Here is a 27,274-nt window from a genome sequence, read left to right on the forward strand (position 1 = left end):
CTGGCTACTCTGGCTGAATTCTGGCTACTCTGGCCAGCCAGAGTAACCAGAGTTATGACTTCTCTGGCTGAACTCTGGCTACTCTGGCTGAACTCTAGCTAGCCAGAGTAACCAGAGTTCTGACTTTTCTGGCTACTCTGGCTAAACTCTGGCTGAACTCTGGCTACTCTGGCTGCTCTGGCTAATTTCACGCATATGCAATAGTGCAAGATTTACGTCATTTACTTTTTAACATTTTCAAGTCACATTTGATCAAGAAATGGTTATCTGGTCGGTGTTTTGTCAGGAAAATCTTTTTTTCTCAAGGGTTATTGTGACAACAGCATAAACAATATTGTTTAAAACTGATTGAATAAACAAATACAAAATCAGTGACTTTTTGAAACTTTGATTCGGTCCAAAACTCCTGCCAGTCTCAAATACATTGACCCGGGGGTCGTGGGTTCGAGCTCAACTTTGCTCACGACCATGATTTTTCATATAACACCAGTACTATTTCTTCCAAAAAGCGGACTCGAGTGATTGAAATAAGCTAAAGTTTTCACCACAGTCGAGCTAAAACAAACTAGTATAAACTAAACTAAATACATTGACTGACTGACAGACTGACCGACTGACCGACCTACCTGATTGATTGATTGATTGATTGATTGATTGATTGATCGATCGATCGACCGACTGGTTGATGTTTATTCCTCTTAATTAAATGTACATACACTACCGTTCTACTGAAATACAAATAAATTTATTTATCAAAGGGAAATGTTGATCATGTCTTGCAACATTTTATAAAATCACTCAATTCATTGTAACAGAATACTGCTTTGTAATATTGTTTCGGCAGAAACTATGTAATTCCATACTTCAAAATAGCACTATTATAGCCAAAGGACCTTTTCACGTAATTTGTGCGATATTTAGGTAATTAAAATATCAATATGTACAACTGATCTAAGGCCATAAATTTCATTGCTGGAAAATGTTAAAATATCAGATATGTAAGATGGTATAAGATTTTTTTTTGGTTTAATCTATCATTACTCCAGTATGGTATTTGCATCGTTCATAAAATTTCATCCACCTAACATTTCAGTTTTACTTGTCTGCAGTTCTTTATTCAAAACAATTCTAGCAAGTCATCCTTGAATATTCATAAAATGGTAAATTTGTAAAAACAAAGAATCATCAGCTCAATTTTGATGACAAAGAGCTTAGTTTTGACATACTAGGACATACTAGACAAGTTTCGTGTGTCACAGATAACATCTCATTTCTGCATTTCTGTATATTCATATTCGTAAGATAATATCTGTAATTTAGTCAATAATGAAAAAAAGTTAGCTATATGGTTTAAATTCATTCAAATTAATTGAAGTATGACAAAAAATGATATACGTTCCGTTACTTTGCAAAATTAAAGCCATTATTTCGGTAAGGTTTAAGAAATTGGCAAAAGAACAACACGTCTATTTAGTGGATTATATATATCAGTATCGACTCAAGTTATGCGATTTCCTTTGATCATAGCAAACTTTATATAAATAGATTGGTTTTCATTGTACCGTTAAAACCGATGTATTTGTAAGATAGATAAGATAAGATAAGATAATGATAAGATAAGATAAGATAAATTTTATTTTGAGTCGGCAAGACAAGTAACAATACAACATAAGCACTCTAGATGCTTTTGAACCGACTATGAATTTGTCATTCATAAATTGTTGAACTGTATACATTTAGTAATTATGAACAAAAGCATAAAACAATAAAACAGAGATAATTTGACAACCCTGTATACATGTTTGGTCTATCTTTTCTCTCAAACGAGAAATTATTGATACTTTTAAAAATATTGGTTTTCGACGTTTTCTGTCACACAGTCCAAGAATATCACTTGGATTTGGTAAACTTAAAAGATACTTGATTTCATCAAGTTTAGGAAAAACATGTTGAATATTTAAACTAGCAATATGTATCCCCTTTTCATTGTATGAAAATATACCGCCATTTGCGTCTTTAGCATACTCCACTTGAGAATCATTATATCATGTATGTTACTTCTACTTTTTATTTGCATTTTTTGTATAGTTTTATTATTATTTTTGTTATTATCATCATCAACATCATCATCTTCATCATCATCATAATTATTAGTATTATTATTGTTATTATCATTATTATTATTATTAACGGATGATAGTTCTAACAATTTTTTCCCGCGGGCATGTTTACCAGCACGCTCATGACTCCTTATATAAAATTTCGGTCCATAGTTTGGTCGATCTATAGTACAAAACACAATAAATTTAAAAAACATTAATCACATATGTTAGTACATAACATGTAGTCCATATACTGCTATGTTCACGGGTTTTATTGAAAAGACGTAGGTCTTAATAAGAATGTTGAAACACCGTCTAGAGCAGCTTTTTCCGATTCGAGTTTCAGTCCTGTTGGTAATGGTAACCGCCTATCATGTCGAAACTTATAACCAAGAATCACTGAAGTATTTGCTCCCGAGCGGCCGGTGGCTTCACTCTTTTTCTGTGTGAATATTTTTATATACGGCTGTGTCGTGATAACCCATTCAGTATGAACTGGGAACTTTAACTTTTGTGCAAGCCGATTATCAACACGAATTCCAAAGCTTTCTCTAACTTCCTTTTCAACAGCAGTGTGTACTCTTGAATCCCTTGGGTCGATGGGAAGACAAAATAAGACGGTTGCAACATCTTCACCTTTGTATATCCCTTTAATTGCCATTGCAACACGCTCCATTCTGTTGTTAGTCCCTTCGGCCGCCGACACTCGAGTCAGTCCAATTTTAACGAATCTCCATTTACCCATAATATTTCTGTCGGCGTCCGAAATGTTCCAGTGTTTAAGGAGAACTCCATATATATGCGGCCTTGCATTTTCGTTCTCGCGACTTATAAAATCTTTTCCATCTGCAGGTCTCGGTAATTTCAGTGACACCTTATTTAGTTTTCTAATAAGCTTATTAACGTAATCACCCGTCCAAAACCATTCAGAGAAACTCTTCCTACCCGCTACCCTTCTTAACAGTGAGTTCCAATTTACCATTTTCCTAACTTTTGTCTCGCTTAATTTTCTTTACCCGAAGTGAAATATTGATTTTAATGCTATGCCTGTTGGCATGTAACTTTACTTCATAATGGGTAGTTGGTCATTTGAAACTATCTTACTAACAAAAAAATGATTGCAGTTAAAACAGGAAATCTGTAAACGTTCCTTCATTTTTTCTTATGAAATAATCTTTCTTTTGCACGCCCGGTTTGGAAGAACAAGACGTATTACGTAATGATGTGTGCGTCTGTCCGTCATCGTTTGTGTTTACAGCATAACTGAAAAGTCGTTCAAGGTACCGGTATTATCTTTAAACTCTGGCAATAAGACATCGTGTCATAGCCATTCAAGGTACTGACTGGCGATAAGACGGTGTGCAGAGCGCATGAACCGGGTCTCTAGGTCAAAAGTCAGTCAGAAATTTCGTGTCCTGAGCATAACTTAATAACTATTCAAGGTATTGACCTGAAACTTTGAACAATATGGATGATGGTAAGATAATATACAGAGTGCAATTATCACCGCCCTCTTCAAAAGCCTCCAACCCACCCTAATACCTAATCATGGCCACATTACCCCCACGTCCATCCCCTACATACAAAGACATTTTTTTTCTTGAAATTTCACTTTCTTCTCCTCTGATCTAAAATTTATGACCTATATTGCCCCGCTTTGCAGAGCTGTTGTTTCTTACTAGAATGCTATATAATTTTTCAGGTGAGTGTCATTATTAGACACTTATAAGGGAGACAACAAAGGATTATCCTGACAGCTTTTACATAGTTACTTGTATTTCCAAATTGTTGAAGATAAATATTTCAGTAATGCTTATGTATGTTTTCTACATACGAGACACATTTTGACCATGGAAGGCATAACGGTAAGCTAAATTTTTGAGCGTTCTGTTTTATGTCTTTTGTACGGAAGAGCATTAGTGCCAGGTGCGTTTTATTTATTAACTGGAAATTTTGAGATAGTAGTGGGCGAAATATATTAAGTCGAAATTTCGACTAAGTAACTCGGAATTTCGAGATAGCAACCCGAAATATACTAACTTGAAATCTCGACTAAGTAACTCGAAATTTCGAGTTGATAAATAACATACACCTGGCACTAATGCTCTTCCGTACTTTTATGAGTATGTACCAAAATTTTTAAAACTTTGTAAAATACCGATGTAGCTTGTCTGTATGGTTCAGAGTTATTCAGGTACTAGTATACGGCAAGGTGGAAGGTCTTCGCCGATTTTCGTTTATCATCGATAGGAAGTCTGGTTAGAAGTGCAGTAAATTCACACGTCCAAGTTTGGGTATAGGGTTGAGAGGCCAATCTATTCAGCACTTCCCAAACCGAAGTGTAAACTGCATTTCAGGTTGTAATCTGAATGTTCGTGATTGTAAATTGTATAATTATGAAGAATGAAAAAATATATTTGAGTATCAAGTCGTTGGTAAGGTTCCTGATTAGAGATGACAGCTAAAACATGTGTCACAGGGTGAGAAAAATGTGCAGTAAGTCCGGGGCTCGAACCCGGGACCCCTCGCTTACAGGGCGAGTGCTCTACCGACCTGTAAGCGAGAGGTCCCGGGTTAGAGCCCCGGACTGACTGCACATTTTTTCACCCTGTGACACATGTGTACCTGTATATCATGCGATTTTATGTTATGGTGATATGAGCCGCGCCATGAGAAAATCAACGTAGTGGCTTTGCGACAAGCATGGATCCAGACCAGCCTGCGCATTCGCGCAGTCTGGTCAGGCTCCATGCTGTTCGCTAACAGTTTCTCTAATTGCTATAGGCTTTGAAAGCGAACAGCATGGATCCTGACCAGACTGCGCGGATGCGCAGGCTGGTCTGGATCCATGCTGGTCGCAAAGCCACTATGTTGATTTTCTCATGGCACGGCTCATATAATTTCAAACTGTGGCCTTGTCTAGAATTCCAGATTTGATTTGCGCACTGAAAAGGGGTCTGCACTTTCCGATTCGAATTGCGCACTGCAAACTGATCTGACTTTGCTATTCATACTGGTTAATACCGGGTGAGCTGTTTGTAAGCATTTTGTCATTGAATTGGAGTTGACTTTATAATTTTAAGAGTTTTATTCCCGAGCCCTTAATACGGACTTTGAAGTGCGTACTGTACACTTTTTGCAGTTCGCAGTTTGAACAAAAAATATACAATTTGTCTGCAATTTAATATTTGAAGTTACGGGCTGAAAACAGGCTCTAATTGTGAACTATGAACTAGTCGGCAGGTCGCAATTCTGTTGGGAAAGTGGAGAACTTTTACCGGTGCACAATTCAAGTCTTGAATTTTAGACAAGAATACAGTTCGATCTACATAACATAAAAACGCCCGATATACGTACAAAATGTTAACACGATAGATTTACTTTTTTTTAAAGGTTACAAATTGACATTTTTAGAAAACTAAGTACAACAAATATTTAAATTAAAGAACCCTAAAATGCCTTTCTGTTTAAATTAAAATAGCATAACGGTGTATACCATAAATCCTAGTATTTGATATATACATATAATTTATGTTGCTATTCTTCCTGATTATGCATTCAGTAAAATGAAAGCTGCAAACTGATCTGCAGTTAGAAATCCGAATCTCGAACGGAGGGCCCGTTTGCAGGTCATAATTCCAATCTTAAATTGCAGGTAAGATCACAGTTCGCACTTATTTTTGATCTTTTTCTAAAACACTTTGCCTTTTTTTTTCTCTGACCAAATGTGTAGATAACGACGTACATAATGGAATTTCAGTGGCGAAGTGCTATTTTAAGAGTTGCAGACGTTAACACCACGCTCTGACATGATAGCATGAATTGTCCCGACATAAGACAGCTGCGGAGTTCCATTGATACTTCAGGTAAACACGTCGAGCATTCGAACACAAATTATGTCTAGAGACATAATTAAAGTAACTTGATATTTAAGTGACACGCTACATTATGCCGATAATCATCTTTTTCAAAATATATTTATTGTCATATTTTCAAAAGCCATGTAAATGGAATATTTGCGATCCCATTCAAGACGCGCCACAGAATATCTGTATTCTTTTGTATTTCCATGGTGTGCTTTGCATGAAAAAAATTTGAGAAAAACAAATATCTACTTACAAATTGGCATTTCTATGTAAAAGGCCAAGACAATGTGTTTAATGTCTAAATATTTTATCATATAAATGTTGAAGTATGCCTAGCACTGGTTATATAAAGTTGAAATTAGACCACACATTGTTTCTGCAGAGTAAGATCTATGTTTTTGTCCAAATAAGTTAATCGGTATAACATTAACTCAAGGAGGGCCTAAATTGTCCACCTGTCACCTTCTAGTATAGCTCTACCGTAATAAAATTGTATTGTCAAAATGATTTTCATGAAGTTCATGTGGGAGGAAAAAGAAGGTCACTAGGTCATGGTGGGTCCTTAAAGACACTGATTCTGGTATGCCAGGTATGTGACCTATGGGAATGATAAGGTCTGCGTATTGGTGGTAAGGGCCAATACACAAGACTGGACTATTGATAGACTTGCTTCTGTTTATTATAATAAGCTACTGTATAGCTACTGTGCAGTACATAAATTACAGGTGATATTTCTCACCTTCAGAGCAAATCAGTTCTCACCTTCATAACGAGTTTAGAAAGCTTGATTGACTTAGGGCTAAATAAACAAAGTGATAAGATACAACAATGTTTTTTCATATTTTTAATATTCAAGTTTTTTAACATTTACATTTCATCATTGCTGTGTTTTTTTTAATCAAATATATAAAAAATGCATTCAGGCACATAACTTTTAGAAATAATAAATTATATGTGTATTTTGAATAATGATATCTCTTTATTGCTGGATTTTATTATACATAAAAGAGTCGTTATTTAGACAACACAAGGGAATTATGCATTTTTAATATATAAAATCTTTCTGTCCATATTCCATTTCATCTATTAAAAATGCAAGTGGACGCTTCTTTAATTTCTAATAAAATCCAGCAATTATCATTTCTTTTTCTGGTTTTATTTTGTTACTTTTGATAAAAAAAGATCATAATCATTGAATAAACAAACTTTTAATTTCTTTTATTAAATTTTAAGTAATTATTTAATTGTTAAGGAGTGAGAAGAATTGCTTCGCTATAAGAGTTGCTATTTAATTGGTCGGGACATTACTCAACATCAGTTAAATTAATTTTGTGTACATTCTAAAGAAAAACAAAACAAAAACAAAAAACAAACAAAAAAACAGCATTCCAATAAAATGCAAAACAAAGGAAATAACCAATTTATTTGTAGGCAATAAAATTTATGATTCTCTGACAATAATTAGGCTACATGTCAAGTCTACAGGGGTTTTATTGACCCTTATCAGACTGGACCAGACAGGATCTTGTATATAGGGGATTAAAAAGTCTAGTATTTGGGGGGGGGGGGGGGGGGGTCACTTATATAGGAGATTTTCTTTACCTTTAAAAACACTACTCAATGAGTATCACTCACATTGACCACTACTCACTGAGTAGTAAAGTGTCGTGAACACTACTCACTGAGTAGTACTCGCATTACTGTGAACACTATTCAATGAGTAGAACTCACAGTGCCATGAACACTACTCACTTAGTAGTACTCACAGTACTGTGAACACTACTTATTGAGTAGAACTCGAAGTGACGTGAGTAGTAAAAGAAATGCCGTGTCTGGCACACTTTTTCAAAAAATAAAAACATTTTTTTTATTTTTATCTAAAAAATATTTTTCAAAAATTTTTAAACAATAACAACCACCCCGATTAATGAAAATAATTTATTATTAATTGCTCATTTTCTCCTTTGTTATTAGGTTTTAATATTTATACAACAAATCATACAACGGTACTTCGTTTTGTAATATTTTTATGAAAAATAAAGAATAATATCCACACAATACACTCGTTTTGTTCTGATATTGAACATTGTTGTACTTTACATTTGGTATATACCCGATTACTTCTTTCGGTGGAGGAAATCCAAATGGATCAAAATATATTTTATCAATATAACATACCAAATGTGTTCCAGACTCAACAGAACCATCTAAATTGATTATTCCACACTCGTTATTCAACTTTGTTTTTGGTAAATTATTTCTACTAAATACACCCCTAAAGTTTTTAATTTTTAATTGTTGTACCCATTGTTCAATTTCAAAGTTAGAAATAGGTTTGTTTATATATTTCTTTTTACTATTGGAATTCGTCTGTAAGGTCTTCTTTGTGAATCTATCTGTATACCCTGACCTTGCCCCTTACCACTTAACAAAGATGTAATCAAAGGCATTCCAAGGCTTGCCGCAAGCATACCTAAAATACCTCCATCTTGTTTTTGTTTTGGAGTTAATTTAAGTATTCCCGTTCCTCTTAATTGTTTTCTTTGATTAGGTGCTATATACGGTATTATCATATTTCTCTTATAATTAGCTACTGAAATCATACCATTTCCAAACAACTTACTAACACCAGTACTGGCAAGCCCAGACACAGCGCCGATGCCTAGAGGAGCTAATATTTTTGGAGCTATTTTTGCTGCCATTGGAAGAATTGTTTTTTTTTTCTATTAATCCGGCCAAAGCTCCTAAAAATCCGCCATTCTGACCTTGACTGGACATTTGTTTTGTTTTTTTTTGAAATTGTAATTTCTAATCCCTTCTTACTTCTAATAGACTTTTCAATTTGATTAATGTGTGTTTTTGTTAAAATTAAAGGGAAGTTTCCACGTAATTGTTCGTATTTTAATCTAATAGTATGTGGAATTTTATTATTGTTTTTATTACTGTTTTTCTTTTGTCCATCTGTTAGGTTAACTTTATATTCAATATAATTTGATACCATTATATATTAAATTTATATTTTATTTAAACAATAACAAGTTCACTTCTAATAGTATTTATTTCAACTGTTTCTTCATACAATACAATTGCGTAAACACGGATAATAGCTGTTCGTGGAATATTTAATTTAACTGTTAATGTAATATGCTTAGGATCTTCTGCAATTACTTCCTTTTTAAATTCTAAGTTAAAATGAACAAATCCAAACAAATTGTGAAAATTTGATCTATTTAAAGGTCCATTACTAAGGGAAAGTGAGTTGGCAATTTTTTTATAGCCAGTGAATAGACTTCTGCAAGACACTAAATAATGAAGAATGGTAGGTCAAAATTTACAGAAGGTCTTTGGAACTCAAAGAAATGTATGTGTATTATGTTGAAATTTCAATGAATCGACAGAATGACCCCCAGGTCTTTTTAACTTTCTTCATACTTCATAGAAAAATAATTGTACATATACTGCGATTTATTTCGAATTTCTACATACCAACTTTCATTTTCCAATAAAATGAAATAGTTTCTGTGCTTTTTAAAAGAAATTAAAATGTTCACTTTCCTTAGTATTTGGACCTTTAAGAGACTTCCAGTGGTTTTATTAATTTGTTTATAAGAATAATTAAGAACATCATCGTAAATTCTTGATATACTTGTATATTCCGTTTCGGAATAAAAAACACCGTTACCAACTTCAAGACGGCAAGAATCCAACGTACAATTATTATTTGCTGCATTAACTTTTAATGTATCTAATAAATGTGGGTTATGTTGTTGGGAATTCCTTTTGTCAGGTCGTTGTAAATAAACAAGCACATGTTCGGGTTTTGTTACACCAGCTGTTATTCTAAAAGTTATATTACTCTGTTGTGTATCTGTTGACTGTGTTATCATTTCTCGGAGGTATTTCCACCTTGCGTTCGTATATCTTTCAGAAATTAAATTAAGTCCATAATCATTAAAAATTAAACGTGTAACCCTCAAAATTAATTTATTTACAATTACCCTACCTTCATCAGCAGCATTAACTCTGTAAATTAATTCATCATCATTTGTTAATTGTAATGTTATTTGTATTTGACTTGGGGGTAACATGTTTTGTTCCAAACCCTGAAAAAATGAATTATTATTTAACGGAATTTTAGCATTTACCTCATTACCACCCTGGATTAATCCCTTTCTAATATCAAAACCTTTATTATATCCAGCCTGGTCATCCCTGCTTTCAGCAACATCAGTAGTATCTAAATAAATAAATTCGTTTCTTCCAGTTGATTCTACATAATCCTTAGATAGTTCAACTAAATTTTTTAAGTTAATTACCGTATATAAATTATTACAAACATAGATAATTTTTCCATTTTGTTTAACTATTAATTGATCAATTATTGAAGCTGCATTATTAATTAAAGCAAATTGATCTCCATCAGCATAATTAGCACCACCAGCAAGTTTATTAACTTCAAAACTTACTTCAAAATAGCCATTAAACCAATCAAAATATGAACTTCTATCATTAATTGTAAAATGATATCCACTTTTTTGTTGTTTAACGCCATTTCCCAGGACGGATATTAAAGCTGTATTAACTGAATAGGAGTTAATTCATATCTTTCACAATACTGTTTTGTTCTAAACATGTATATTATATATTACTTTATTTTTTATAAATTAATCTGTTAATACGTTTACGCATTCCAGAACCTGACAATATTCTATTTATTCTTATATTAATATCCTCCTCTTTATTTTTACTGTTATTTGTTTTTTGTAATTCCTTGACAAATAAATTACCAACAGGTTTACCAACAGCAGGTTTTTTTGAAACTTTTAATTTTTTTCTGTAATTTTATCAGCAGCTAAATTCCCGTCTTTCGTTCCAATCCTGCGGGTTCCACTTTCAATTCCTTCATATGTGTTTCAAGAGGTGTTGAATAGTTTTTTTCTTTCTGCATTTCTAACAGTATTGTAAAAATATCCTGAATAACTTTATTTGGATCGTCTTTACTTATTTTTCCGATCCGTGCTTTTGTTATTAGTTGTTTTATTTTGTGATGGTGTAATTTTAAAATAGCTTTTTTGTCTCCAATTTTTAGTTTATTAATAAATATAGTAATTACTGATGGAACAACGCCAGCAACTGCTACAAATATAGGAATAGCTGAAACAAGTGCTAATGCAGCTGAGCAACCAAAATACCTGCTGTAATTTGTAATCCTGTAACTTTTTCTGTAAGCAGCAGCAAGTTTAGTTAAGTGATTAATTCATTGATCTATTGTTTCTATTTTAGGAAATCCGTTGTCTTCATTAGAAATTAGATTTTTATTACTCATTTATATAATATAGTTTTTAAATTAAATTTCTTCCAATTCATTAAATGGTAGCCAGCTATTAAATTTTTCATTATAACCTTTCCATTTTACTAAAGCTTGTCTTTTCTTATAGTCTCGTCTAATAACTTTTTCTATTCTAAAAACCTCTTGTTTAGTAGGTAAAAGTTCTTGTTCATAAAATGAACCTTGAATTATTTCATTATTTAAATCTTTTATAGTGTATGTTCTGGGATTAGTATTATTAATTCCATAAATTATGAATATTTCCTCTGTCCAGTTTGGTGTATATCCTTTTTCAAAATGTCGTTTAAGTTTGCTTAAGCGAACACGATCACCAATCTTAAATTTTGGTTTACTCTTTGATGTCTTTAAATTACCATACAAATTAAAGTAAACAGTACCTTTGTTTATGTTTTTGCTGGCTTCAGTTGGTGTCATTTTTATACTAGAATGTTTTGTTTTGTTATATTTATCAACCATTTCCTGTAAATTACCTAAACAAGTATAAGTATTATTTGCTGTAAAATATTTCCACATTATTCTTTTTAAACTTCTATTAAATCTTTCAATTACAACGGCTTTTCCTTCATTAAATGTATGATACATGTTAATCTTATTTTTATTTAAAAATGATTCAAACTTTTTGTTATAGAATTCTTTTCCTTCATCTACCCATAAATTTGTAGGTGTTCTACCTTCTGAAACTATTTTATCAAATGCTTCAGCAACAGATTCTCCGGTTTTATTCTTTAATGGAATAACCCAAGCATATTTACTGAATATATCAATAACGGTTAACAAGTACTTCATACCTTTATTATATTTTGAAAAAGCTTGCATATCAACTAAATCAGCAGACCAAGTATCCTCAATATCATTAACTATCACTTTCGTTTCATAAATTTTCGTTTAATTGGTTTGTGTAATTCTTCTGCTAATTCATCACTCCATTTTATTTCGGAGGTCTTTTTGAGTAAATACTCTACCCCTTTTCCCGTTTTTTTGACTTTCGTTTTTGTCCGAGACCAAGTTTGTATTTCGTTTTAATTGCAGGTTTTACAACTAAATGTTTTGCAATCTTTTCTCCAAATGTTTTTGATTTAGTGTTATTTAAGTTGGAAAGCAGTTGTTTGTCACATGTACTTTTTTTTACGCCGCTGTTGTAGCAAAAGTCATGGTCCATAGATATTGTGTCTAGTTCATTAACATGAGGTCCATTATCTAAAGGATTTCCTGGTCCACAATAGTTATATCCTGGGAGTGTTAAACCTTTCTTAGGTAATAAAGGTAACATTGCTTTATGAATATCTAAATTACCCCCTGTACTTTTAACAAACTTTGATTTTATTCTTCCACAAGATGAACAGGTAGCCATTATCACTTTTCTCCCGTTTTTTGCTGTAACATAATGAGGATTTAAATTGTCGGTGAATTTTCTTTCTTTCAAACAATATATCTTATTCTGTAAACTCATTTATATTATATGTATTTTAATTTAATCCAAATTTTACTTTAAATATATAATATATACCCGATGAACAAATAATACAACAAGTAATCTAAAAATAAGCGTTTACACTGTAAACGTTACTAAAAATAAACGTGAACATTGTACACGGGAGTAAGAAATTCCACTAATGCTAAAAATAAGCGTTTACACTGTAAACATTACTAAAAATAAACATGAACATTGTAATGTTAAAAATAAACGTTACTAAAAATAAACGTGAACATTGTACATCATCTAAAAATAAACGTTTACACGTTACTAAAAATAGATTTAGATTTTTTTTTTTTTAATTTTTTGAAAAAGTGTGCCAGACACGGCATTTCTTATACTACTGCCGTGAACACTACTCAATGCGTAGTACTTGCATTGCACTAACTCAGAACTTTGGTTGTACTCACAGTGCCGAGAACACTGCTCAGTTGGCGGTACTTACAGTGCCGTGATGACTACTCAGTGAGTATTACTCACAGAGCCATGAACATTACTCAGTTGCCTGTACTCTAAATGCCATGAACACTACTCAGTTGGCAGCACTCACAGCGCCGTGAACACTACTCAATGAGCAGTAGTCACAGTGCCATGAACACTACTCAGTTACTAGTACCCTCAGTGCCATGAACACTACTAATTTGGCAGTACTCAGAGTGCCGTAAACACAACTCAATGAGCAGTACTCACAGTGCCGTGAACACTACTCAGCGAGCAGTACTCACAGTGCTGTAAACACTTCTCAACGAGCAGTACTCACAGTGCCGTTAACACTACTCAACGAGCAGTACTTACAGTGCCGTGAACACTACTCAATTAGCAGTACTCACAGTGCCGTGAACACTATTATCAACGAGCAGTAAGGGCGAACGGGGTAGAATGTGCCATTTTTCATATTTTGCCTTCTTCTCGGGCGCTGTTTCAGTTTATCAGTACATCACGTACGACCATGTATACATGAAATAACATTTCTGTTAAAACATGAGATGTAACAACAGCGGATATAGTCTTTAGTTTAAGAATACTGCTAGTGTGAACGTGGCCTGTCAAACGTCACAACAAGCCCAGCGTCTGGGATGATTAATTTTATACCCGCAGTTATAAATTTATACCTGCAGGTATAATTTTATTACTACCTGTGGTACCTGGAAACGTTCAACCCAAATGGTACGCCATAGTAGTGAGCAGTACTCACAGTGTCGTGAACATTTATCACTGAGTAGTACTGAAAGTGCCACTCATAGTGCCTTGAACACTACTCAACGATTTGGACAGTACTGTGAACACTACTCAGTGAGCAGTACTGTACACGTTCTCACACTAGTTTAAGTGAATTTGTACAACAGGTTCTAGAACAAGTTACTCAGTGTACTCAAAGTAGGGGTCTGCCTTAATACAGTAATGTACAGTAATGTAGCAAAATGATGCGTAATGGTGCAAAATGGGGCGTACTGTATATATGAATTTAATACCAGAGCTAAAATACTTGAATAGTGGCATGTTTTATTGCATATAAAACATTTTATATCATAAACTGAGAAAAAAATGTATAAATTGTAAAACACATTATCTAGATAGCATTCAAAGCTCGGGTCGGCGTAATGATGCCCCGTAAGTCTGGTAGAAGCGTAATGTATATATAAATTTAATACCAGTGGTAAAATTTTTGCATAATGACATCTTTTTTATGGAATATAAATCATTATCTTTCATAAATTAATGAAAAATATTATTTTGTAAATGGTAAAACATATTATTTGTATAGCATTCAAACCTCAGGTCAGCGTAATGATGCCGTTAGACTGGTAGAATCGTAATGTATGTATAAATTTAATACCAGTGGTAAAATGCTTGTACAATGATATCTTTTATGGAATAAAAATCATAATCTTTCATAAATTGATGAAAAATATTATTTTGTAAGTGGCAAAACATGTAATAGAAAGAGCATTCTAACTCGAGGGTAAACGATTTGTACGAGGGGGCGTAGCCCCCGAGTATAAATCGTTTACCCGAGAGTTTTAATGTTCTTTCTGTTTTGTATCATAGCCTTCCATATATGGTAGTTGTAGGCGTTCCTCATTGCCATATACAGCAGTTCAGTGAGTACTTAAAATCCTTGCTTTACAAATGTGTAAAGCCCAGGTAAAACAAACCAATGGGAGAGCAGAAAATCAATAAAATACACTTCGCTGTCTACTGTTCCAGACACCCTGGCATACTTTCCTATCTAGCAGTGCGGTAACTAGCGTGCGGGTATTAAATACCTGCACACTTTTAGTTACCGCACCCTGTAGTCAGTGTATAAGATTTACCTGCAGCAAATTTGTTAAGAAAAAACACCGAGCTATGATACAAATTATTTATATAGCATTCAAAGCTCGGATCGGCGTAATGATGCCCCGTAAGACTGGTAGAAGCGTAATGGATGTATAAAATTAATAACAGTGGTAAAATACTGGGATAGTGACATCTTTTATGGAATATAAATCACTATCTTTCATAAAATTATGAAAAATATTATTTTGTAAATAGTAAAATACATTATCAAGATAGCACTCAAAGCTCAGATCGGCGTAATGATGCCCTGTAAGACTGGTAGAAGTGTAATGTAGATATAAATTTAATACCAGTGATAAAATACTTGCACAATGACATCTTTCATGGAATATTAACCATTATTACATGAGTACCTATAAATAGTAACAAATTTGTGCTTAAAATTCTCCCATTATCGCATTGCGTCATGCATTATCACATTATCATAATAAGCCCCGGGGCCATTATCGATAATGGCCCTGGAGTTAGCGCGGGAAATTAACGTCCGTAAACAGAAATGACGTCATGGCGTTTCATGGAGGTAAAACAGCGAATATTTCCATTTAATGTTATCATCTTGAGCGTAACATCGTGTATTCTTCGTGAAATAAGGTATTTTTGTCCCTAAATTATGCAATAAGCAAGAAAGTACAACTATCCAGGTATTTAATTTTATACAGTAAATAGACTCTTATACAAATAATATAGAAACTGAAAACCTGAAATTTATCGTACCAGAAGACGCAAGTACCCATAAAAATGACACAAAAAAACATTTCTTACAATATTATAGGTAAACATGTAATAAACAGGTAAATACATGGGAGAGCGGTGCCTTTGAGTGATAATGGCCCTGGAAGAAGATAATAGCCCTCGGGCTATTATCACCTTGCCAGGGCCATTATCACTCAAAGGCACCGCTCTCCCATGTATTTACCTATACTTAATTTTCATAAATTAATGAGAAATATTATTTTATATGCGGCTAAACACATTATATAGCTAGATCGCTCTCGGAGCTAAGTAATGATTACCAGTAAAGCTTGTAGAGGTATAATGTATGTATAAATTTTATACCAAAGGCTAAAATACTCGCTGAGTGACAAGTTTTATGGAGTACAAAAAAAAAAATTCTATGGTAAACTGATATTAGATATTTAAAAAAAATATATAAGGTTATACTTGATCAACTAAAATTATATTAATATCAACTTAAATTCCTAAAAGTTACACTATTACTAATGTGAAAGTTATAATCTGAACATTTTCTTGAACACAGGACAATTTTGGCTTAAAATACCTTTCGTGTTAATTGAGATCCTAATTGGTGCGGTCTTTTAATAATTTCAGTGTTGTTTTAAACCGACATATTTTTGTCAATCAAATATGACACGTGTGACATACACGGTAGTTGATTAAAGGAGACATGTGTGATATACACTGTAGTAGCACGTTTTCGTTCCTGCGCTTGATTAACAAACATTCCTCGATAGTGCGATATAATTTTGATTAAATCAAATATGATAATGCTTTTTAAGAATTTGATCCGCGGTATCCTTTGAAAATATAAAGGCATTTAATGGCTTTATAATACATAGAAAATGATCCTGAATAAGACTTTTAAAAGAAATTAACAAAATCGCCAAAAAAAAAAAAAAAAATAAAATTGCTGTTTATAAATAACATTTCATTGCCTTAAAACAGCTCTTCTTCGTGTCTGTTGGTACTTCTTTGTAGTTAGACATTTTTAAAAATTCATTAATTGTAATTCATAACATGCTTGAATATATACTGAATTAGTTTTACATTTTCTTGTTTCTAGTTTTAGGATCAAATCATAAATATTATTTGCCGAGTAATTACAGACTGAAAATGTAAAGTAATATATAAAGGCGTAATGTATATTATGTATTTTTTTTTCACCACAGCATTGGTGTGTTCAAACATAAGCAATGAAATGACCGCAATATTTATTTACTAAATCTATTTAAAATTACCAAGACATCACACTCTTTACTAGTTCCGACTTTTATGTCTTTGTCAAAAATAACAACGAATTAAAACGGTAAACACATAGTCTATGAAATACAGAAATTGTTTTATCAATGTTATCAAACTTTCATAAGTAGTTGATATTTTCGGTGTGACTAATGCTGTGTATTTTTCTTACGTATTCGAAAGTTTAATTACATATGCATTTGACTTTGAATCCTTACTGTCATATCTTCTTGAACTGGATTTAAAATATCTGTGAATTCTTCCCCAAAATCTTAAAAAGATCACATGAAATAAGTCAAACGCGACTGTATAACACCTAGACAATTAATAATACATTTTCGAATATATATATATATATATAGTGTTATACTTAATCAACTACAATTATATCAATATCAATTTAAATTCCTAAAAGTTACACAATTATTAATGTGAAAGGTTCGAGCAAATTATCTCCATAATCAGCACATTCACGGTATCGTATTTCACAGGTAACCCAACGCATTATATTTTCAAACAAATATGACACGCGTGACATACACGGTAGTTGATTAAAGAAGACAAAACATATATTGAATGTCAAATTATATACAAAATAAAATAGTATTTTTCTTTATTATTATACCAAAGATAAAGAGGAAGGGATGTCTAAATTTGTATAAAAAATACGTAAACATAGGGAAAACATTGCCCTTCCCTGCTAATTGCTGCAAATTATGAGAATTCTAATAATGAAAGAAATTTACCTATAGAGGATAATATCCTAAAATATTTAGAGAATTAGGTTTCAAACCAATATTATAGAAAAGTATCCTGAATAAGACTTTTAAAGAAATGAACAAAATCGCAATAAAAGTATATTGTTTATAAATAGTTTTTTATTGCCTTAAAACAGTCCTTCTTCATGTCTGTACTTCTTTGTACTTAGACATTTTGATAAATTTCATAACTGTAACACATAACATTACAATGCTTGAAAGTATATTGTTTATAAATAGTTTTTCATTGCCTTAAAACAGTCCTTCTTCATGTCTGTACTTCTTTGTACTTAGACATTTTGATAAATTTCATAACTGTAACACATAACATTATAATACTTGAAAGTATATTATTTATAAATAGTTTTTCATTGCCTTAAAACAGTCCTTCTTCATGTCTGTACTTCTTTGTACTTAGACATTTTGATAAATTTCATAACTGTAACACATAACATTATAATACTTGAAAGTATATTGTTTATAAATAGTTTTTCATTGCCTTAAAACAGTCCTTCTTCATGTCTGTACTTCTTTGTACTTAGACATTTTGATAAATTTCATAACTGTAACACATAACATTATAATACTTGAAAGTATATTGTTTATAAATAGTTTTTCATTGCCTTAAAACAGTCCTTCTTCATGTCTGTACTTCTTTGTACTTAGACATTTTGATAAATTTCATAACTGTAACACATAACATTATAATACTTGAAAGTATATTGTTTATAAATAGTTTTTCATTGCCTTAAAACAGTCCTTCTTCATGTCTGTACTTCTTTGTACTTAGACATTTTGATAAATTTCATAACTGTAACACATAACATTATTTATGTCCTATTGTTTCCCCAAAGGTTACTGAAGTATCACTCTGTATAGAAAACTCAACAACAGATATTGAATTGAATAAAAGGTATTTATTATTAAAATACCATAAAAGTAAAAGAGATTAAACATCAGTGATAGTTTTCTATATCTGGGCGACCAGAAACCGCCGATCCGTATGTAAAACACAGTATAATGAAAATTGTCATAAAACCAGATTTCACAAATGTAAAAGGCATCAAATTTCAAGCAAATAAGCAAATTAGAAAATGGAACATTACAACGTTTTTTTTATATAAAATGAAGAGCCAATGAGAATCTTTAAAAAACTATGGACTGATTGTCTTAACGAATCCAAATGTTCAAAAAATGTTATAAAAAGAGGTGGTAGGGGAGGTGGAGGTCTAAACGAAAATGAATCACCTCTAACAGATTCCGCAACTAAATAAAGACTGACTACTCAGCAAGCGATTGGTTCATATAACCATGTGACATAAAGGAATGGATCTCATTTGCTCCTTTTTATAATAAACTTAACATAAGCCCCTTCATTGAACCATGAGTCATGGTTAAAACATATATGCAGAACAGAATAAGAAACAAGTACATAAAACATTTTATACATATATAAAATATATAATACTTGAAAGTATATTGTTTATAAATAGTTTTTCATTGCCTTAAAACAGTCCTTCTTCATGTCTGTACTTCTTTGTACTTAGAAATTTTGATAAATTTTATAACTGTAACACATAACATTATAATACTTGAAAGTATATTGTTTATAAATAGTTTTTCATTGCCTTAAAACAGTCCTTCTTCATGTACAAAGAACAAGACTGAGTGAGCAACGCATTATTATGTGATCTACAGTATGTTCAACGAATAGTACCTGTAATGAGATCATGTTTCATGAACTCTCAAAGAACCCAGTAAAATTCCATTACATGTGCATGCCTACAAGATCTTGACCATTTCCCGCCAGCATCAGTCTTCTGAATAAATGTTGAACAGTACACTTGTATTTGTTTCTTTCAACCACATCTGTGGATCAGGGACTCACACATACTATTCCATATGAATATAAAATGATAGAACCCTATTAGAGAATATTACATGGTGTCAGAAGTGTTTTATTGGATTATTGTGACAGTATGGAATATTAATAAAAAATTGGATTACATAGTTTATAAACAATGGAAGGAATACCAACGCCAACTATTGACTGGAACTCATCTAATCTTGTTAATGAATGGGAAAAATTTGAAGAGCATGTGAAGCTAATTTTTCAAGGACCCCTGAGTGAAAAAACTGAAGAACAAAAGGTAAATTATCTGCTTCTATGGGTCGGTGCACGCGGAAGAGAAATCAAACAGACATGGGTTATCAGCAACGCTGAAGCCAAAAAACTGAACACGTTTTACAAAAGGTTCAAAAGTTACGTGCAACCGAAGCTGAACCCGATTTTTGCCAGGTATAAGTTTTTCAATGAAGTCCAGGATCGGACTCATTCGACGCATTTCTAACCCGTCTACGAATAAGTGCAAGAGAGTGCCAATTCCACAACAACGATGAAATGATTCGGGACAGAATCGTTTTTGGCACGAACAGCGCCAAGGCAAGAGAGAAATTGATAAACGAAGGAGAGAAATTAACATTAGACAAAACTATTTCAATTATGCAAAACCTTGAATATTGCCAGGAACAACTGAAGGCAATTAACGCAAACAACATCGACGCAGTGAAGAAAAGACCCTCAAAACCAGACACGCAACCGTCACAACGCAGACGACAACAACAACCAAGGCGAAAACCACCGACGACGGCGAACTCCAAGTGTAGCTACTGCGGATACAATAAACACCAAAGACATGAACAATGTCCAGCTCGAAACGCTACTTGTAATAAATGTGGATTTAAAGATCATTTCGCACGCGTATGTAGAAACAAGTCAGTGCATGAATTGGATTTAAACGGATTAAATATGAGTGATAATAGTGATCAGGATACCTTCTTTGTTGACATGGTAAATACTTGTACATCTTCGAAAAATTTGTCTCCTCCAGAGCAAGCCTTTGTAGTTTTGTCCGTAGGCCCCTCCCAGACCCCACTGAAATTTAAAATAGACACAGTAGCTCAGCTGATGTAATCCCAGTCAGCCATTTTGAAAAACTTAAAATCAGTTACCCCTTAGAACCCCCTGATAATGGTTTAACCTCGTATACAGGTAACTCATTGCCAATTCGTGGCATGATTAGGTTAAATCTAGGTCACAACGGAGTCAGCTGTTTATCAGCTGTTTACATTGTAGAGAGCAACTCTGTTCCCCTGCTGAGTTTAAACACATGTCTTACACTAGGTCTGGTCAAGTTAACGTACTCTATCGATACTTGTGAACCCTTAGACAAGAGCAAAATGATGACTCTATATGGCGACCTATTTAAAGGGGTGGGGACCATGCCCGGGGAAGCTAGTTTGCATATTAGACCGGACGCCACACCGGTTATCAACCCCCCTAGAAGAGTTCCTGAAGCCCTGAGAGAGAAATTAAAGCAAGAGCTAAATCGCATGGAAAAAGAGGGAATCGTAGAAAAGGTCACTGTCCCAACAGATTTTGTGAACTCCCTGGTAATAGTTGAGAAAAAATCAGGACAGTTGAGGGTATGTATTGACAGTAAGAATCTTAATGACGCAATAAAACGTCCACATTACCCCATGAGAACGATTGACGATGTGACGTCACGACTTACCGGCGCAAAGTATTTCAGTATACTTGATGTTACACATGCCTACTGGTCCGTAAAGCTCGACGAGAAATCGTCTTTTCTCACGACATTTAGTACAGTGTTCGGGCGATACCGATGGCTGAGACTGCCCTACGGTATATCTGCATCAAGTGACATATTCATGCAGAAAATCGACGAAGTATTTGAAGGACTTGACGGACTGACGGCAATTGTAGATGACATACTTGTGTATGGTAGATCAAGAGAGGAACATGACTTGAACTTAAAGAACGCTCTTGAGAGAGCAAGGTCAAAAGGTGTCAAGTTCAATCCTGACAAGTGCGTGATAGGGGTTACAGAAGTACCGTTCTTTGGTCACTTGATCACGTCAACCGGATTAAAGCCTGACCCCTCAAAAATCGAGGCTATTGCAAACCTCGAAGTCCCGAAGACACGACGAGAATTAGAAAATATTCTTGGTATGGCAAATTACATGCAGAAATTTGCACCAAACTTGGCAGAGGTAACTAGCCCAATGAGAGCATTGTTAAAAAAAAGATGTTGAGTTTTTATGGGACGTACCACAGACTCAGTCATTTGACAAAATGAAAGACATCATTACGCACAGTCCTGTTCTGGCGTATTTTGACCCTAAACAGCCGGTGATACTCGAATGTGACAGTTCCTTATATGGGTGTGGCGCCGCCCTCTTCAAAATGGCCGCCCTGTAGCATTTGCAAGTAAAACCCTGACGGAAACCGAGTCCCGATACGCCAATATCGAAAGAGAGATGAACGCGATTGTATTTTCATGCTCTCGATTTCACCAGTATATTTATGGTAGAAAGGTCACCGTTCATAGCGACAACAAACCTCTATGTGCGATAATGCAAAAACATCTATGTGCATGTCCGCCAAGACTACAAAGAATGAGACTGGCACTAAGCAAATACGACTTAGACGTGCAATTTGTACCGGGTAAAGAAATTCCCACTAGCGACCTTCTGTCTAGACAGCCTCTGAAGCTGACATTTGAAAACAATGACCTTGACATTCATGTTCACACAGTTCTTAAAGGTCTGCACATCTCTGACCGCCGTCTAGAGTCGTTAAGGCTCGACACAAAAAACGATGTTAACATGCAGCTCCTAAAACAAACAATAATTGACGGTTGGCCAATTTCCCGCGCAGACTGTAAAGCTGAAATAGTGGAATTTTTTAATCACAGGGACGAACTTTCCGTTGCAGACGACCTAATATTCAGAGGTCAGACGATAGTTATTCCCGCCACTGCTAGGAAACATCTGATAGAGGCAGTTCACCAAGGTCACTTTGGGGTGGAAAAAACCACTCTAAGAGCAAGAGAACTCATGTTCTGGCCAGGCATGGCCAAACAAATTTCTGACTATGTTTTCTCAGTGTTCTGTGTGTCAGAAACACAGATACTCAAATGCGAAAGAACCCCTTGAACAACATGAAATTCCAGACAGACCATGGCAAAACATTGCCGCTGACTTGTTCACTCTTGATGACAAAGACTATTTAATAACGACGGATTATTACTCCCGCTTTTTTTGAAATAGATCTTTTAACCAATAAGCAAAGTTTGACGGTCATCAGAAAACTCAAAGTACATATGGCTAGATACGGGATTTGCCAGAAATTGGTTACAGACAATGGTCCAGAATGGTCATCAAAATTATTTGCAGATTTCGCAAATGATTGGGGTTTTACGCATGTCACATCCATTTCCCGTGGGAAAGATGTCTAGACATGTTATAAATAAAATCTGATCAAAACGGACACTGGAGAACATTGATTTAGATGGTTAAACATGATATAATAGAAGCTGATTAACTGACACCGGAGAACATTTGATTAATTTATAAATGAGCAACACTTCCGAAATAATAAATGCATAGAGAGAACATTTGAATTAGCCATGAGCAACAGTTTTCAATAATAAACGCATTTATATATTTATATCTTTATTTCTGTAACATGTTTATGTTAATAATATTGTTAGATCTTAATTAATGAATATTACTTGATTTAGAAATTAAGATTCTAAATATCTCTAAGAGAGGGAAATGTAATGAGATCATGTTTCATGAACTCTCAAAGAACCCAGTAAAATTCCATTACATGTGCATGCCTACAAGATCTTGACCATTTCCCGCCAGCATCAGTCTTCTGAATAAATGTTGAACAGTACACTTGTATTTGTTTCTTTCAACCACATCTGTGGATCAGGGACTCACACATACTATTCCATATGAATATAAAATGATAGAACCCTATTAGAGAATATTACAGTACCCAGAGTCGAAATGACTTAATTAATTCACACACTCGGAACAACACACTTCAGAGTTTCACACCACATAAACATGAGTAAAGGGAGATAGCTTAGAGTATCTTAACTGGATCAGTGTTTAAGAGTTAATTCCCCTGAATCATACGAACCGTGACAGTCGCATCACCCAAACAAAATGTAAACAAACAAGAATACCTGCATAAATATCTAGGTAAAAAAGGGATCTTTTAATCGAATCAAAATATTTCTGATTTAAATGCAATGATTTGATATAGTTTAAAATTGATGTTGTTGTACATAGACACATTAAGTTGTTTATTTCTCCTAAACGTATTTGTAACATGTTTTCGCGAGTAAGCAACAGATATTTATTTGCTGTCACTGAATTAAAACAGATGCATTGGTTGTCAATGCAATTTTTTTAGATAACTGATGGAGAACATAGATGTGGTCTTCATCCGTCTGGCTGTCAGTGGATATGTCTGTCTCTTTCTGTAACTTTTTGCAGGCCATGGTCAGTTTCATGCACCAAAACACAACTTCACAATGGTAACTCCAAAGTATTTTAAAACAAGGAAGTGTCTCATACCTGTCAAGACACACACACATTACACGTGTGTCACACTCATTTCGGCCCTAGATCACGCTCACACACCTACTATGCCAAGTTACACGCATTTTAAAAAATAAAACAATCAATTTTTTTAGTAGAAAAACACAAGTGGTCTTCATCTGTCTGGCTGTCAGTGGATATGTCTGTCCCTTTCTGTAACATTTTGTCAGTTTCATGCACCAAAACACATGGTGACTGGTTTTGAATTGTCTCCCTCAATGTTTACTTTCTGTGATGTTTATATTCATGCAATAGAAATTACACGTTGCACCGTTGAATGTAAAAGCTGTATTATGTGGTATGAAAACACAGTGTCAACATCACAAGTCAATGATTTTCTACTAAAAAAATTGATCAAGACTCAAACTTTGGACTTAAGTACGTCCAGGTCTTGTTGGCCGCTTCATTCTGTTTCACCGGGGCAATACTTTCTGGGAATTGCAGAGAGGTAATTTTTATCCCTATTTGGCAACAAAACATGAAAAGGGACATGTTCGCAGTCTATACTCTACTGGGCATTTATATGCTTCATTGTGTCTGAAAGGGTGGATGGACTGTTATTAAACTTAAACAATGAGTCGGAGTGACTGACTTAAAAATTAGTTTTTATTAACTTTTATTATTAATGTTGTGAACATTATACATGTTTACCATTGACAAGAAAAGTATACTTGAAAATTATTTTGGAGGTAAATGCTTTTTTAGACAACAGAAATTGATTTGCTCCAGCAATTATTCCTGCATCACATTACAATAATGTGTTAAAATGTCTTCTTAATACAAAATTAATGTACAATAATAGACACATTTTCAAAATAACAAACTTTAAACGTTTGGTAGATTATATCATGAATTATGCTACTTTCTTTATCAATTTGTAATTTCAGGTTAAAGTTTTGATGCACTTCCATGATTCTATATGTATCTCTGTTATTACTAAATGAATTTGATTAAGATTTAAAACAGTTTTTCCACATCATCGCCCACACCATAATTGTGACACATGGTCCGTAGCTCTGGCAAAAATAAGTCTCTTTTATACTTAGAAATTCAGGTAAATGTATCATGTTATCGCTGTTTAACTATTAAATGGATGTTACTCAAATGCAATGTTCCATATAAATTTGTGTTAAAAACAGATAAAAGAACTTTCCAAATAGATGATATAAACAATCTCCGGATTTAGTAATACATACTTGCATGGTTAGAAAAGTGCTACTTTTAATACTGCACATGAACATTTACAGTTAAGAGCCATAAAGGGAGGTAATAAAAAAGAATACATTCAATAAATCTTTCTACTGTATTCATCAATAATCAAACTTTGTCAAATATTTGAGAAAAACTGGAAATAGGGAATACCAGGTAACAAGAAATTAATTACAGGTTATTATACAGGGTTGGTGTGCCTTAAGGCGGTATTTGCCTACTAGGCGAGGTATTGGCCCGAAGGCTTTAGCCTTCAAGGCACATCAGCCCTGTTTTATAACCTTTTTATTGCATATGTTTCACACTACACTGTTAAAATGAAAACGAGATCAAAAATAATTTAATGTTGCACAGCGTCATTGAATGTTCATGTTATGCGCGGGAACGTCAGCATTGTCTGATGACACTGATGTCATTTCCTTTTGAACATTTTGTTTTAAATTCATGCATTCTAGGGTCATAATTTCTTCTGTCAACACTAGAAAAGGAAGCTAGCGAAATTATGTTAATTTACTAAGCATTCTGTTGTAAAATAAATGTCAGGTTTGTATATATACTTGCCATTTTGTCATTGGCAGTATCAAATCTGGATGTTTTGTGCAGCCGGAAGTGTACCTGATATGGCCTGAAGTGTGCCTGATATCGATATCAGGCATACCAGCTCACAAGAAAACTAATATTGGCTCATATACGTTTAAATTGTAAATTTGTTACTATTTTTATCATATGTATATATGCAATACTACAGATTATGTTCATAACAGAAAATGTGGCAGCCACATCTTAAACACAGGCATGATAAGCCTTTATACTGTCATCCCACATCATCTTCCACATCTGTGATAGCTCTGGTTTCCTTAGATATGCCCTATTTCAAATCAACCATAGGCATAATTCGGTGTGCTGCCTTCTTCCACAGCCCTTGTTTAGTCTGTCCAAAAGATGTATCTTGAGATACAGAAAGTACCAAAGTTTTCTTTCATGAAAGTTGTTTATAGACAGAAAGGGCAGTATGGAGAATATGAAGGCCTTTTTTTGTAATATCAAAAAGTTCTTTCACTTTTTATCTCACCTGAGCCAAATTGTTTGAAATTTGTTTCAAATTGTTCAAAGAATTGAATTCTGTGCAGAACTCTGGTTGCCATGGCAACCAAAAGGACAAACCTTAAAAATCTTCTTGTCCAAAACCACAGGGCCTAGGGCTTTAAAATCTGGTATGTAGCATTATCTAGTGGTTCTCTACGAAAATTGTTCAAATTATCCTCCTAGGGTCAAATATGGCTCCGCCCCGGGGGTCACATGGTTTATATAGACTTATATAGGGAAAACTTTGAAAATCTTCTAGTACAAAACCACAGGGCCTAGGGTTTTGATATCTGGTGTGTAGCATCATCTAGTGGTCCTCTACCAAAATTGTTCAAATTATCCCCCTAGGGTCAAATATGGCTCCGCCCCGGGGGTCACATGGTTAATATAGACTTATATAGGGAAAACTTTGAAAATCTTCTTGTACAAAACCACAGGGCCTAGAGCTTTCATATCTGGTGTGGAGCATCATCTAGTGGTCCTCTACCAAAATTGTTCAAATTAACCCCCTAGGGTCAATAATGGCCCTGGCCCGGGGTTCTCAAGTTTTACATATACTTGTATTGGAAAAAAAGTTTAAAAATCTTCTTCTCTGAAACCACAACACTTAGACCTTTCATATTTGGTTTGTA

The 27,274-nt window shown here is 33.8% G+C and overlaps 1 protein-coding gene across 1 annotated transcript in view; it reads left to right on the top strand.

Annotated features, from left to right (window-relative positions):
- Positions 1-23,874: 23,874 nt before the first annotated feature.
- LOC128558437 (calpain-5-like) overlaps positions 23,875-27,274 on the top strand; it is a 48,542-nt gene continuing 45,142 nt past the window's right edge. Inside the window, exon 1 of the mRNA XM_053547599.1 lies at positions 23,875-23,945. The gene's annotated coding sequence lies outside the window, so the exon portion shown is untranslated. The remainder of the gene's footprint in view (positions 23,946-27,274) is intronic.

Source organism: Mercenaria mercenaria, chromosome 7 (assembly GCF_021730395.1).
Source record: "Mercenaria mercenaria strain notata chromosome 7, MADL_Memer_1, whole genome shotgun sequence".
NCBI classification, from domain to species: Eukaryota; Metazoa; Mollusca; class Bivalvia; order Venerida; family Veneridae; genus Mercenaria; species Mercenaria mercenaria.